The sequence below is a fragment of the Arachis hypogaea genome, chromosome 15 (assembly GCF_003086295.3).
Source record: "Arachis hypogaea cultivar Tifrunner chromosome 15, arahy.Tifrunner.gnm2.J5K5, whole genome shotgun sequence".
Classification (NCBI taxonomy): Eukaryota; Viridiplantae; Streptophyta; class Magnoliopsida; order Fabales; family Fabaceae; genus Arachis; species Arachis hypogaea.
The window spans coordinates 117,452,943-117,470,011 of NC_092050.1; positions in this window are offsets into that span (position 1 = coordinate 117,452,943).

Here is a 17,069-nt window from a genome sequence, read left to right on the forward strand (position 1 = left end):
TTTATCTCTTTACTTTACTCTGGTTACTCTGTTTTCTGTGTTTCTCTACTCTGCTCTGATTTCTCTGCTTAACGTATGTATTTAAAATTTATGTAAATTTCGGTATGAATAGTTTGCCTGTCCCAAGTATAGGTTCATTAAGTCTATACTGAAACAGTTTAACTTTTCATATAATACCTAACCCTAGTCGCAACTCAAGGACTAACTATGTTGCCCTAGTTCGTTCACTAATTTCTGTCTGTTTTTCTGTTATTAAAACCTTACAGACTTTTCTTTAGTTTTTATCTTTTCTTTAACTTTTTATCTTTCTTTTATCTTTGCCTCACTAATATGTTCTTACCACTCCCTAAGTGTTTTATGAAGGTAATTATGAGATTCTGCGCTTAAAGTTGTCTTTCTAAAGCTTTTACAGAAAACTGCCTTTTCCGCATTATTTTATTATTTTTATTAAAATATTATTTTTAATTAAATATTATTATTTAATATTTTATTATTATTTATTATTTTATTATTAAATTTTCGAAAATTAACTTTACTTTAACCTTTAACCTTTAAAATTCACTTTTTACCACCTGTAACTTTTAATATTTCTACTTTTACCACCCTAACTTTCAAAAATTACCATATAACCCCTCAAACACCAAATTAATTACTTCCTTGCCCTTTTATGAATCAAAAAGGTGTTCTTCATTGTTCTTCATCACACTCAAAGTGTTCTTCATGTTCTTCATAAATTCTTCAGATTCTTTCTCTGTGTTTACCCGTTTTTCAGTCTTTTCAACAACCGATTTTTACCATAATTCAAAATAAATTTCCAGCCACTAAAACCCCATCTTTTCTACATGATTTTAACACAAATTGAACCTCAATTTAAGCTTAGGGTTTCGTTCTTTCCAGCTGCCCAAGAACACACATTCATAGCTTGAATTTCATCAAATTTCATCAAATTTTCACCAAAATTTCAACAAGAATTACTCATACAAACAATCAATTTCAAGCACAGCCAAACCATATCATAATCACACAACTCAAACACAATCAATCAAGATTAAATTCGTCAATCCCTACCTGGTTTTGCTGCTCCTAATTCGGTTAAACTTTCAGGTGGTCCTTAAGCACTTTTTCCTCCTAAATCACATCAAGAACAACTTTAAATCCAAAAACTCTCAACTGACCAAATCTCACTCAGTATGTTAGGAAGAGATATCTCACCTTAGACTTGCTGGAAATTTACGTTTCTTGGCCCTCAAGTCAAGTTAAGCATGATTCCTAATGAAGAACATCAAGAAAAAACATGTTTTGTATGGTTTTCCTTGAAAACCGAATTCAAATGGGAGAGAGACAGCCATCTCACCTTATTTTCATCCTTGATAAGTTACATGGTTATGTAGAGGAAGAAGAGAGGATTATTTTGGTGAAAACGAAGTTTTGATTTGAGTTTTAGTTCAGAAGAAATCAAGCTTTGAAGATTAAGTGTTCTTGAAAGTTTCTCTCTTTTCTCTCTTGTTATTTTCGGCCAAAATGATGGAATGAGACAGCCTTGGAGGTCTTGGGGGTGTAAGGTGAGTTGTGATTGGTTGGCTTGGAGGTGGATTAAAATAATATTAAAATATCTCTGGTGTACAACTACTAAAACTAGGTGTATCGGAATACTCTTAAAAACATCTCTAAAAATTATTTTCTGAGCTACTAGCATAAATGACACTAGTAACATATTTATTATGAGAATATAACATGTATAATGAGGCCTTAGCATTGCTAAATTCATCAGAGAGTGCTGGTGCTAAGCTGCACCAGTAAACCGTAAACCCAGTTAAACCGATTTTCTGTTTTTAACAAAAACAGACCAGGTAACCTTATAATGTCATTCAAGCATTTTCTAATACTAATATAATGATAATATTATACTATTATCTCTCTCCTCTCATGAATCAAGTCCGGTTCGTCAAGCAGAGACTATTTACGAAAATCAGAATCAAAACTGCCAACCGATACGGTTCAAAAACTAGGTTCTTTGCGATTGCATTATCGAGCTTGCCTCAGAGGAGGTTCTAGCTTAAGGATGACATAATGATAATTAGGATTGAGATACTTGATGATATAGTAGAGGTGTTCCCTTTACTGATCTTCCGGAGAAATCCGTACTTTCAGAAAAGATCTCATGTACTCGAAAATCACGGTTGTTACATTCTACCTTCCTAAAAGAAAATTTTGCCCTCAAAATTTCAGTTACCTAGGAATAAATGCGGGTAATCATCTTTCATCTTATCTTCTAGTTCCCAAGTGTGCTCTTCCTCTCCTCTTGGTTCCCATGTTACTTTGACTAAGTGAACAACTTTGCCTCTTAACTGCTTATCACTTCTTTCTACTATCTGAACCGGTGATGCTTGATATGTCAAATCATTTCATAACTGTACTGTCTCTAGTTGTAAAACATGACTCTTGTCAGTAATATATTTCTTAAGTTGTGAGACATGAAAAACATCATGAAGGTTTGATAAATAAGGAGGAAGGAATATTTGTTAAACTACTAGACCGACTCTTTAAAGTATTTGGAAAGGTTCTATGTATCGTGGGTTAAGCTTTTTAGTCTTAAGGGCTCTACCTATTCCAGTAATCGGAGTTACTTCTAGAAAGACATAGTTTCCCTCACTAAACTCTAAGGGTCTACGTCTATTATCGGCATAGCTCTTTTAACGGCTTTGTGCTGTCTGGATCTTCCGACGAATCTCCTTTATCTTCTCAGTAGTTTCTTACACTAATTCTGGACCTAAGACACTAGCTTCTCCATCGTCATTCCAACACAATGGTGTGCGACATCTTCTTCCATAGAGAGCTTCATATGGTGCCATCCCGATACTTTATTGGAAACTGTTGTTGTAGACGAATTTGACTAAAAGCAAATACTTATCCCAGCTGCTTTGGTTGTCTATCATACATGATCGTAACATGTCTTCTAACGTCTGGATTGTCTGCTCTGATTGTTCGTCTGTCTGAGGATGGTATGTTGTACTCATGCAATTCTGTTTCCAATACTTTCTGAAAAGCTCCCCAAAATCTAGTAATAAACCTCGAAACTCAATCTGAGACAATTTATGAAGGTATCCCATGTAGTCGTACGATTCCTTGAATATATATTCGTTCCAGCCTTTCTAAAGTATAGTCAACTCGAATCAGAAGGAAGTACGCTGACTTTGTCAACTTGTTCACAATTACCCAGATGGTATCGTGTCCAGTTGAGGTCCTTGGCAATCCCGTGACAAAATCCATAGAAATCTGCTCCCATTTCCATTGTGGTATTTCTAAGGGTTGCAGGGTTCCTGACAGCTTCTGATGTTCCACCTTCATCTTCTGGCAGGTTAAACATTTTGAGACATAATCAGCTACTTCTTTCTTTAAGCCCGGCCACCAGAACATTTGTTTCAAATCTCGATACATCTTTGTCACTCCAGGATGCATAGAAAATCTACTTTGGTGAGCTTCAGCAAGAATCTTTTGTCGCAATTCTCCAGAGTTAGGCACACAAATTCTGTTCTTGTACCTCTATAGGCCACTACGATCCTATCTCACAGCTTCTTCAGCTCTGCAAGCAATGGTGACATCCGGTACGGTGCTATAAAAATCGGTCCGATTCCAAGTACTAGCTCAATGCTGAATTTTATCTCTCGCTGTGAAGGAAACTCAGGTATGTCGTCGAAGAAAACATCAGGAAATTCTTTCACCATTTGGATTCATTCTAAGCTTAATTCACTATCATTCGAGCTAGCCGCTAACAGAACGTACCCCTCACAATCACTCCCACCTAAGGTAACCCTTACAGAATTCAGATATAAGGTGTGGGACAGAAATGGTTTAGTACATAGACTATCAGATGGAATAACAGTAGTTCTTTTAAAATAATCAAGGAAAACATGATACTCAGATAACCAATCTAATCCTAAAATAACTTCTAAACCACCTAGAGGTAAACAGATTAGATCGTGTAAAAAAGTCCTGTTCCTAATAGTGAATGGTACTTGCAAGCACACTAAACTGGTCAAAGCATTTTGGGATGCAGGTGTATGGACAATCAAGTAAAATTCAATTTAAAGAAATATAATCCTAACTCGTGAGCAATAGTTAGAGAAATAAAGAATGCGATGCACCCGAATCATACAGTACAGTTAGAAATCGATTCTTGACATAACCTGACCTTGAATGAGGGTGTTCGATTGCACAACATCGTCAATAGTGATAACAAATACTCGTCCTTGTTGTTGGGTTCTGACTGGATTTCGATTAAATCCCTTCGGACAATCCTTGGCAACGTGTCCAAGTTCTCCACAAGCATAGCAGTTAGGTGATCCAAACTGGCAAGACCTGTTACTATGCTCTTTTCCGTATTACTTACATGCAGGGTTTATGTAAGCCTGACGGACTCGTTTACCATTGCCTTGCCTTACTTTACCTCGAGCGATAAATCCAAACTTTATAGTATTGCTAGTGGACTCATCTACCATTCTTGTTCGACAGTCTCTTGCCCGATGTCCTTCCTTATTACAGTAGTAACTTAAACCTGTTCTGAACCGGCAAAGCCTACTACCATGATGCTTTCCACAAGTTGGGCATACTACACCACTTTGGCTTGGTGAGGTTGACTCTCATGTCCTTGTTCAATGTCACAGTTATTGTCACTACCATTACTGCGAGTTAAAAGGCTGACATCTCGGTGGTTTCCATTCCAACACTGAAATTGGCCAATGGCTTTAAAGTTGCGACCTTGAGGGACTAAATTTTGAACAAAGTCTCTTTGTGAATCCTCCCTACGACTTGCTCGAGCTATCGCCACCTTCTTTGAACATTCTTCCACTAGTTTACTTTTATTCACCAGTTCAGCAAAATTTCATATCTCTAGCGAAACAACAGAATTCATCAGTTCTTCTCGGAGTCCTCCTTCAAACTTTAAATACTTCCATTCCTCAAAGTCTTCTGGGTTCCCTTGACAAATCTTGGAGAAATGGCACAAGTCATCAAACTTACGGGCATACTCAGCAACAGTCATACCCCCTTGCCTCAGCTGCATAAGCTCTATCTCTTTAGCATCACGCACTGCTCTTGGGAAATATTTCTTGTAGAATTCATCTTTAAAAATATCCCAAGGAATGTCACCTTCATTACGTTGTAGCAGTCGCTGTATCCCTTGCCACCAGTACTCAGCTTCTCCCTCGAGCATATAAGTAGCAAACTCCACGTGTTGTCCTTCCGGAACATGCTGCGCTTTCAGTGATCGTTCAATACCTCGAAACCAATTATCAGCATCAGTCGCAACGAGTGTACCCTTGAACTTAGGCGGATTAACCTTCAGAAAGGTCGCAAGGGTCATAGGTCTTTTAGGATGCCCTAAGTTATTCTCATCATTCCCATTATCTTCTCCGTATTCATTCTCGTTCCCATTTCTCACTCCAAGACGTTCAACAGCCCTAGCCACTGTTATCGCAGCTTCACGCACTACTTCAGCCGCGTTGTTCATGGTAGCCATAAACGTTTCCTGTTCCCTCTCGTAGTTAACATTAGGAATTCCTTCTCGTACGCCTCGTCTCCGTGAACCCATTGTAGTCTTGTTCACACCAAACAATCATTGTTAAGGTGATCAGTCTTAACACTTCAAGTCAAGTGTGAAAATTCCCAAAATGAAAACACAGAGACAACCATGCAGCATATATCACTGGGATATCCTATACGCATGAGACACACAACAGAGTATGCAACGAAGCATAGTCAGTCCACTCCCCAGGCTCTACTGGGAACGAACCGCTCTGATACCAAATTGTAACGACCCAATTTTCAATATGTCTAGATCATACCGGAAACTGAGCGCTACCAATTTGTCTTCCTAATTATTATCTATTATTTATCATATGAGCCTGATTCGTTGTTAAAAGCGTAGTTAATTTGCGAGGTTTTTTTTTTTTTTTTGAAAACGTTTGGATTAATAGGCGGAATCACTCATAATCAATTCACAAGTAATAACAGATAAAACAGTTATAAACAACCACACATAAATACATCACAAGTAGCGAGCAACATTTAGTGATCCAGCCTTTGTTAGAGTATAGACCTTTAGTTAGAACACCCTTAAATATAGCTAGATAATAACTATATACATATACATACATACAACTTCCCAGGTCTTGACCTGTTTAAGAAGTCCCTAAGCTGGCACCCAGGCTAGCCTAGACTCTATACTCACCTAGTCCCTCTAAACTACTAAAGCGAGAGAAAGTACGTTCTAGATCTTCAAAACTCAAGTCAAGTGGAACGTCATCAAAAGATAGAACATCATCTGCTACTCCTCTGCACGATCAGACTTTTCCACAGGACGTCTCTCTGGTACCTCATGAAGTAGCCACACAATAGGAATCTCGTACACAGGATTTAGGTTAAAGTACGCATACGAACGGGATGCAGACGTTGGCTGGTCTTACAGTATATACATATAAACAGAGAACAATACTCACCCTAGACTCAGAAGACTATCTAAAGCAGAATCCTCTTCTTGCGAATGGTCATCAGCGAACTATGGTGAGGTACTCTTACTTCCATCTGAAGGGGGAAGGGAGAGAGAAGGGGTAAGAACTTGGGAGTTCTTAGTAGGGTCGGGGTTATTAGTTACGTTCATTTATTTGGGGTCGATTAGTAGACGAGTAACATAATATAGCGAAGCAGTAAACAGAAGATAAAGATAGAAAGAGAAAGTAGAGACAACAAAAAGCAAAACACAAACAAAAGAATACAAGAAAATAAAACACAGAAATAGCATACGAGCAGACAAACATAAAGAAGTAGATCACACACAGAAAGGAATGCAACAGAGAATGATGCGCAGACAAGAATGATGCATGTCTAGCCCTAGCGCAGGCCATGAGCTCATGTGTCGGTTGGCTGCCCGCAATCCCGACATTTATCCGGTCACGAGTAATCCCGATTTCCCGAATACGATTTTCCGTTCCTAAATAAATGCGCATATAATAATAGCCGCTCATTTGAGACAGCCTCTGCTTACTGCAGGAAAATATATATATACTCTGCTCTGCTCTGGGGAAGCGGAAAATAGCTGTAGGTAACTTAGTTTCCCTACAGAAGCTCTGGGTTGCATTAAGCAACTAATATATATTAAATATAGCTCTGGGTTGCATCAAGCAACTAATATATATAAATATCTCTTTATTATATTACTCTTCTCTTTATATCTCTTTACTCTGTTCTGGTTTCTCTTTTCTCTGTATCTCTTTACTCTATTTTAATTACTCTGTTCTCTGTATCTCTTTTCTCTTCTCTGATTACTCTTTTCATCTGTATCTATATTACTCTTTTTCTCTTTATCTCTTTACTTTACTCTGGTTACTCTGTTTTCTGTGTTTCTCTACTCTGCTCTGATTTCTCTGCTTAACGTATGTATTTAAAATTTATGTAAATTTCGGTATGAATAGTTTGCCTGTCCCAAGTATAGGTTCATTAAGTCTATACTGAAACAGTTTAACTTTTCATATAATACCTAACCCTAGTCGCAACTCAAGGACTAACTATGTTGCCCTAGTTCGTTCACTAATTTCTGTCTGTTTTTCTGTTATTAAAACCTTACAGACTTTTCTTTAGTTTTTATCTTTTCTTTAACTTTTTATCTTTCTTTTATCTTTGCCTCACTAATATGTTCTTACCACTCCCTAAGTGTTTTATGAAGGTAATTATGAGATTCTGCGCTTAAAGTTGTCTTTCTAAAGCTTTTACAGAAAACTGCCTTTTCCGCATTATTTTATTATTTTTATTAAAATATTATTTTTAATTAAATATTATTATTTAATATTTTATTATTATTTATTATTTTATTATTAAATTTTCGAAAATTAACTTTACTTTAACCTTTAACCTTTAAAATTCACTTTTTACCACCCGTAACTTTTAATATTTCTACTTTTACCACCCTAACTTTCAGAAATTACCATATAACCCCTCAAACACCAAATTAATTACTTCCTTACCCTTTTATGAATCAAAAAGGTGTTCTTCATTGTTCTTCATCACACTCAAAGTGTTCTTCATGTTCTTCATAAATTCTTCAGATTCTTTCTCTGTTTTTACCCGTTTTTCAGTCTTTTTAGCAACCGATTTTTACCATAATTCAAAATAAATTTCCAGCCACTAAAACCCCATCTTTTCTACATGATTTTAACACAAATTGAACCTCAATTTAAGCTTAGGGTTTCGTTTTTTCCAGCTGCCCAAGAATACACATTCATAGCTTGAATTTCATCAAATTTCATCAAATTTTCACCAAAATTTCAACAAGAATTACTCATACAAACAATCAATTTCAAGCACAGCCAAACCATATCATAATCACACAACTCAAACACAATCAATCAAGATTAAATTCGTCAATCCCTACCTGGTTTTGCTGCTCCTAATTCGGTTAAACTTTCAGGTGGTCCTTAAGCACTTTTTCCTCCTAAATCACATCAAGAACAACTTTAAATCCAAAAACTCTCAACTGACCAAATCTCACTCAGTATGTTAGGAAGAGATATCTCACCTTAGACTTGCTGGAAATTCACGTTTCTTGGCCCTCAAGTCAAGTTAAGCATGATTCCTAATGAAGAACATCAAGAAAAAATATGTTTTGTATGGTTTTCCTTGAAAACCGAATTCAAATGGGAGAGAGACAGCCATCTCACCTTATTTCCATCCTTGATAAGTTACATGGTTATGTAGAGGAAGAAGAGAGGATTATTTTGGTGAAAACGGAGTTTTGATTTGAGTTTTAGTTCAGAAGAAATCAAGCTTTGAAGATTAAGTGTTCTTGAAAGTTTCTCTCTTTTCTCTCTTGTTATTTTCGGCCAAAATGATGGAATGAGACAGCCTTGGAGGTCTTGGGGGTGTAAGGTGAGTTGTGATTGGTTGGCTTGGAGGTGGATTAAAATAATATTAAAATATCTCTGGTGTACAACTACTAAAACTAGGTGTATCGGAATACTCTTAAAAACATCTCTAAAAATTATTTTCTGAGCTACTAGCATAAATGACACTAGTAACATATTTATTATGAGAATATAACATGTATAATGAGGCCTTAGCATTGCTAAATTCATCAGAGAGTGCTGGTGCTAAGATGCACCAGTAAACCGTAAACCCAGTTAAACCGATTTTCTGTTTTTAACAAAAACAGACCAGGTAACCTTATAATGTCATTCAAGCATTTTCTAATACTAATATAATGATAATATTATACTATTATCTCTCTCCTCTCATGAATCAAGTCCGGTTCGTCAAACAGAGACTATTTACGAAAATCAGAATCAAAACTGCCAACCGATACGGTTCAAAAACTAGGTTCTTCGTGATTGCATTATCGAGCATGCCTCAGAGGAGGTTCTAGCTTAAGGATGACATAATGATAATTAGGATTGAGATACTTGATGATATAGCAGAGGTGTTCCCTTTACTGATCTTCCGGAGAAATCCGTACTTTCAGAAAAGATCTCATGTACTCGAAAATCACGGTTGTTACAGCCATCCTGAAAGAAGAGAAAAGGGAAGAAAAGTAACCCAGAAACAAAGATAGAAAACAAATAAAATATGGGTGGGTTAATGCCAAATAATGAGGGTCTCAATTATATGGTAGCTGCAACATGCAAGTGAAAAAACAGTAGAAGCAAATGGCATATCAGTAGTGCGAAAATTGCAACAATGGGGAAGCGATAGTAGGTAATGAAAGACAATATAAATTCATGTCAATACAAAAGGAACACAGGTATCATAAAAGATTTGCATTGACAGATAAATAATATCACCCAAAAGTGTAAAACAAGTCACTAAGCACCAAAATAATACCAGAAAAGATATAACAGTTGACTAAGAACATTTAACACCAACGGAGAAAATAAGAAATGTAGAATAGAAAATAAAAAGATGAAAAAAATTAAAATGCAAGAAGGAAAGTATGCAAATGCAATAAGGAAAACAAAATGAAAGAGAATGATGAGGAGAAGTTAAAGAAAAGAAGAAGAAGAAAGTAAGAAAGGAGGAAGAAAGAAGGAGAAAGGAGAGAAGAAAGGAGAAAGGAATGAGAAACGGAACGCGACGCGCGCGCGCAAGTCACGCGTGCACATGAAAACTGCATTAGCCATGCGACGCTTACGCATCGCCCACGCGTATGCGTGGGTGCCAGAAGAAGAAATGTGACGCGCGAGCGTCGGTCACGCGTATGCGTGACAACTCGCGCGATTCCAACACAGGGGCAGCCTAACTTTCTGTTCAATTCGCTCTTTACGCCGATTTGCATGCCCACGCGTACGCGTCTGGTGCACAAAATTATGATTCACACTTTTCACAACTCCGCACAACTAACCAGCAAGTGCACTGGGTCATCCAAGTAATACCTTACGTGAGTAAGGGTCGATCCCACGGAGATTGTCGGCTTGAAGCAAGCTATGGTCATCTTGTAAATCTCAGTCAGGCGGATTCAATTGGTTATGAGGTTTTGATAATTAAAAGATAAATAAAACATAAAATAAAATAAAGGTACTTATTTAATTCATTGGTGGGAATTTCAGATAAGCGTGTGAAGATGTTTTGTTGCTTCAGAACCTCTGTTTTCCTATTGTCTTCTTCCAATCATGCGTGCTCCTTTCCATGGCAAGCTGTATGATCCTCTCGGATGAAAAATACCAGGTACAATCTTTGCACGGCTAATCAACTGTCGGATTTCTCGTCTCGGATGAAAAATACCAGGTACAGCTACCGCACAGCTAATTATCTGTCGGTTCCCGCTAGCATCGAAATAGGACCCTTATCCTTTTGCATACTGTCACTGCGCCCAACATTCGCAAGTTTGAAGCTCGTCACAGTCATCCCTTCCCAGATCCTACTCGAAATACTACAGACAAGGTTTAGACTTTCTAGATCTCAGGAATGGCTGCCAATTGGTTCTAGCCTATACCACGAAGATCCTAATCTCACGGACTCGGTCTGTGTATTAGAGACCCAAGAGAATATACTCCAGCTGTCATCCAATGACTATGTTGAACATCATGTAGACCGCTTTGTGGTTGTCAGGCACGCGAATCTCGGCTAAGCAAGTAATGAAGATAGTGGGTGATTGTCACGGGTCACCCCTTCATTCTGACTTAACTAAATTAAGTACAAGAGTATATCTTGGACAAGAAGTAGGTGAGAATTGAAAGAAAAACAATAGTACTTGCATTAATTCATGAAGAACAACAGAGCTCCACACCTTAATCTATGAGCTTGGTATGCGAAATTGTTACTCAGGTTGTGAATTATTGTTCGAAATTGATTCCCTGGCGATGGCACCAAAAACGGATGCACAGAACCATGGTCTAAACATATCTTCACAACTTCGCATAACTAACCAGCAAGTGCACTGGGTCGTCCAAGTAATAAACCTTACGTGAGTAAGGGTCGATCCCACGGAGATTGTTGGTATGAAGCAAGCTATGGTCACCTTGTAAATCTCAGTCAGGCGGATATAAAATAGTTATGGAGTTTTCGAAATTAATACTAAAATAAGGATAGAAATACTTATGTAAATCATTGGTGAGAATTTCAGATAAGCGCATAGAGATGCTTTCGTTCCTCTGAACCACTGCTGCCTTCATCCAATCAATCCTACTCCTTTCCATGGCTGGCTTTATGCAAGGGCATCACCGTTGTCAATGGCTACATCCCATCCTCTTGTGAAAATGGTCCAAATGCTCTGTCATAGCACGGCTAATCATCTGAGGTTCTCGATCATGCTGAAATAGGATTCACCTTCCTTTTGCGTCTGTCACTACGCCCAGCACTCGCGAGTTTGAAGCTCGTCACAGTCATTCAATCCCTGAATCCTACTCGGAATACCACAGACAAGGTTTAGACTTTCCGGATTCTCATGAATGCCGCCATCAATCTAGCTTACACCACGAAGATTTTGATTAAGAGATCTAAGAGATACTCATTCAATCTAAGGTAGAACGGAAGTGGTTGTCAGGCACGCGTTCATAAGGAATGATGATGATTGTCACGTTCATCACATTCAGGTTGAAGTGCGAATGAATATCTTAGAAGCGAAATAAGATGAATCGAATAGAAAACAGTAGTACTTTGCATTAATCTTTGAGGAACAGCAGAGCTCCACACCTTAATCTATGGAGTGCAGAAACTCTACCGTTGAAAATACATAAGTAATGAAGGTCCAGGCATGGCCGAATGGCCAGCCCCCAAACGTGATCAATAGATCAAAAGATAATCCAAAGATGTCTAATACAATAGTAAAAGGTCCTATTTATAATAAACTAGCTACTAGGGTTTACAAAAGTAAGTAATTGACTCATAAATCCACTTCCGGGGCCCACTTAGTGTGTGCTTGGGCTGAGCTTGAAGTCTACACATGGAGAGGTCATTCTTGGAGTTGAACGCCAGCTTTTGTGCCAGTTTGGGCGTTGAACTCCACTTTGCAACTTGTTTCTGGCGCTGGACGCCAGAATTGGACAGAGAGCTGGCGTTGAATGCTAGTTTGCGTCGTCTAAACTTGGGCAAATTATGAACTATTATATATTGCTGGAAAGCCCTGGATGTCTACTTTCCAACGCAATTGGAAGCGCGCCATGTGGAGTTCTATAGCTCCAGAAAATCTATTTTGAGTGTAGGGAGGTCAGAATCCAACAGCATCAGCAGTCCTTCTTCAACCTCTGAATCTGATTTTTGCTCAAGTCCCTCAATTTCAGCCAGAAAATACCTAAAATCACAGAAAAAAACACAAACTCATAGTAAAGTCCAGAAATGTGAATTTAACATAAAAACTAATGAAAACATCCCTAAAAGTAACTAGATTCTACTAAAAACATACTAAAAACAATGCCAAAAAGCGTATAAATTATCCGCTCATCACAACACCAAACTTAAATTGTTGCTTGTCCCCTAGCAACTGAAAATCAAATAGGATAAAAAGAAGAGAATATACTATAAATTCCAAATTATCAATGAAACATAGCTCCAATCAGATGAGCGGGACTTGTAGCTTTTTGCCTCTTGAATAGTTTTGGCATCTCACTTTATCCATGGAGGTTCAGAATGATTGGCATCTATAGGAACTCAGAGTCCAGATAGTGTTATTGACTCTCCTAGTTCAGTATGATGATTCTTGAACACAGCTTCTTTATGAGTCTTGGCCGTGGCCCTAAGCACTTTGTTTTCCAGTATTACCACCGGATACATAAATGCCACAGACACATAATTGGGTGAACCTTTTCAGATTGTGACTCAGCTTTGCTAAAGTCCCCAATTAGAGGTGTCCAGGGTTCTTAAGCACACTCTTTTTTTTGCTTTGGACCTTGACTTTAACCGCTCAGTCTCAAGTTTTCACTTGACACCTACACGCCACAAGCACATGGTTAGGGACAGCTTGGTTTAGCCGCTTAGACCAGGATTTTATTCCTGTAGGCCCTCCTATCCACTGATGCTCAAAGCCTTGGGATCCTCTTTATTTACCCTTGCCTTTTGGTTTTAAGGGTTATTGGCTTTTTGCTCTTGCCTCTTGGTTTTGAGAGCTTTTGGCTTTTTCTGCTTGCTTTTTCTTTCTATTTTTTTCGCCTAATTTTTTTTCTTTTTTTTTTTCTGCAAGCTTTGTTCTTTGCTGCTTTTTCTTGCTTCAAGAATCATTTTTATGATTTTTCAGATTATCAAATAACATGTCTCCTTGTCATCATTCTTTCAAGAGCCAACATATTTAACATTCTTAAACAACAACTTCAAAAGACATATGCGCTGTTTAAGCATACATTCAGAAAACAAGAAGCATTGTCACCACATCAATATAATTAAACTAAGTTCAAGGATAAATTCAAAACTCATGTACTTCTTGTTCTTTTGAATTAAAACATTTTTCATTTAAGAGAGGTGATGGATTCATAGGACATTCATAACTTTAAGACAGAGTTACTAACTACTAATGATCATGTAATGAAGACACAAACATAGATAAGCACTTAACATAGAGAAAACAAAAAACAGAAGAAATAAGAGCAAGGAATGAATCCACCTTAGTGATGGTGGCGTTTCCTTCTTGAGGAACCAATGATGTCCTTGAGCTCTTCTATGTCTCTTCTTTGTCTTTGTTGCTCCTCCCTCATTGCTTTTCGATCTTCTCTTATTTCATGAAGGATGATGGAGTGCTCTTGATGTTCCACCCTTAGTTGTCCCATGTTGGAACTTAATTCTCCTAGGGAGGTGTTAATTTTCTCCCAATAGTTTTGTGGAGGAAAATGCATATGAGGCATCTCCGGGATCTCATGGTGATGAGCTTCCTGCGCCTCTTGAGCTCCATGAATGCGCTCTCTTACTTGCTCCATCTTTTTCTTAGTGATGGGCTTCTCTTCCTCAATGTGAATGTCTCCTTCTATGGAAGCTCCAGCTGAGTAACATAGATGGAAGATAAGATGAGGAAAAGCTAGCCTTGCCCCAGGAGAGGGCTTTTCAGCTATTTTGTAGAGTTCAAGGGAGATTACTTCATGAACCTCTACTTCTTCTCCAATCATGATGCTATGGATCATGATGGCCCGATCCACAGTAACTTCAGATCGGTTGCTAGTGGGGATGATGGAGTGTTGGATGAACTCCAACCATCCTCTAGCCACAGGCTTGAGGTCCAATCTTCTTAGTTGAACCGGCTTGCCTTTGGAGTCAATCTTCCATTGAGCTCCTTCCACACATATGTCCATGAGGACTTGGTCCAACCTTTGATTAAAGTTGACCCTTCTAGTATAGGGGCGTTCATCTCCTTGCATCATAGGCAAGTTAAACGCCAACCTCACATTTTCCGGACTAAAATCCAAGTATTTCCCCTGAACCATTATAACATAGTTCTTTGGATCCGGGTTCTTACTTTGATCATGGTTCTTGGTGATCCATGCATTGGCATAGAACTCTTGAACCATTAGGATGCCGACTTGTTGGATGGGATTTGTTAGAACTTCCCAACCTCTTCTTTGAATTTCATGTCGGATCTCCGGATACTCATTTCTTTTGAGTTTGAAAGGGACCTTGGGGATCACCTTCTTCTTGGCCACAACATCATAGAAGTGGTCTTGATGAGCTTTGGAGATGAATCTTTCCATCTCCCATGACTCGGAGGTGGAAGTTTTTGTCTTCCCTTTCCCTTTTCTAGAGGATTCTCCGGTCTTAGGTGCCATCAATGGTAATGGAAAAACAAAAAGCTTATGCTTTTACCACACCAAACTTAGAATATTGCTCACCCTCGAGCAAGAAAATAAAGAAATAGATGAAGAAGAAGAAGAAAAGATGGAGAAGAGGGGGGAGGTGTGTTTCGGCAAAGAAGAGAAGAGAGGGTTGTGTTGTGTGAAAATGAGGAAGAATGGAAGGCTTTATATAGGGAAGGGAGGGGGGTTAAGGTTCGGCCATATGGGTGGGTTTGGGTGGGAAATTGATTTGAATGTTGAAGGTAGGTGGAGTTTATTGGGTAGGTTTATGGGGAAGAGTAGGTGGATGTGAGTGGTGAAGAGTTAATAAGGAAGAGAGATGGAGGTGATAGGTGAAGGGTTTTGGGGAAGAGTGTTTATTGGGAATAGTGGATGATTGAGAAGAGAGAAGAGAGTGAGTGGAGGTAGGTGGGGATCCTGTGGGGTCCACAGATCTTGAGATGATCCTGTGGGGTCCACAGATCCTGAGGTGTTCAAGGATTTACAACCTTGCACCAAATTAGGCATGTAAAATGCCCTTGCACACAACTCTGGGCGTTCAGCGCCAGGTTGGTGCCCATTTTGGGCGTTCAACGCCCATTTGTTACCCATTTCTGGCGTTGAACGCCAGAACCATGCTTGTTCTGGGCGTTCAGCGCCAGCTCTTCTCCAGGGTTTAATTCTGGTGTTCAGCGCCCAGATGCTGCCCATTTTGGGCGTTCAGCGCCCAGATACTGCCCATTTTGGGCGTTCAGCGCCAGAACCATGCTCTGTTCTGGCATTGAACGCCAGACAGGTGCTTCCTCCAGGGTGTGATTTTTCTTCCGCTGTTTTTGATTTTGTTTATAAATTTTTCGTTTATTTTGTGACTCCACATGATCATGAACCTAAGAAAACATGAAAAACAAAAATAAAATTAGATAAATAAACATTAGGTTGCCTCCCAATAAGCGCTTCTTTAATAGCTTGACAGTGGGCTCTCATGGAGCCTCACAGATGTGCAGAGCTTTGTTGAGACCTCCCAACACCAAACTTAGAGTTTGGATATGGGGGTTTGACACCAAACATAGAGTTTGGTTGTGGCCTCCCAACACCAAACTTAGAGTTTGACTGTGGGGGCTTTGGTTGACTCTGCTTTGAGAGAAGCTTTTTCTGCTTCCTCTCCATGGATGCAGAGAGAGATCCTTGAGTTGTAAACACAAGGTTGTCCTTATTTAATTGAAGGATCAATTCTCCTCTGTCCACATCAATCATAGCTCTTGCTGTGGCTAGGAAAGGTCTTCCTAGGATGATGGATTCATCCTCTTCCTTTCCAGCATCTAGGACTATGAAATCAGCAGGGATGTAAAGGCCTTCAACCTTTACTAACACGTCCTCTACTTGTCCATAAGCCTATTTTCTTGAATTGTCTGCCATCTCTAATGAGATTTTAGCAGCTTGCACCCCATAGATTCCCAGTTTCTCTATTACAGAGAGGGACATGAGGTTTATTCCTGAACCAATATCACACAGAGCCTTAAAGATCATGGTGCCTATGGTACAAGGTATTATGAACTTTCCAGGATCCTGTCTCTTCTGAGGCAATGTCAGTTGATCCAGATCACTTAGTTCATTGGTGAACAAGGGAGATTCATCTTCCCAAGTTTCAATACCAAATAATTTGGCATTTAGCTTCATGATTGCACTAAGTAACTTGGCAGCTTGCTCTTCAGTAACATCATCATTCTCTTCAGAAGAGGAATACTCATCAGAGCTCATGAATGGCATAAGGAGGTTCAATGGAATCTCTATGGTCTCTAGATGAGTCTCAGATTCCTTAGGTTCCTCAGAGGGAAGCTC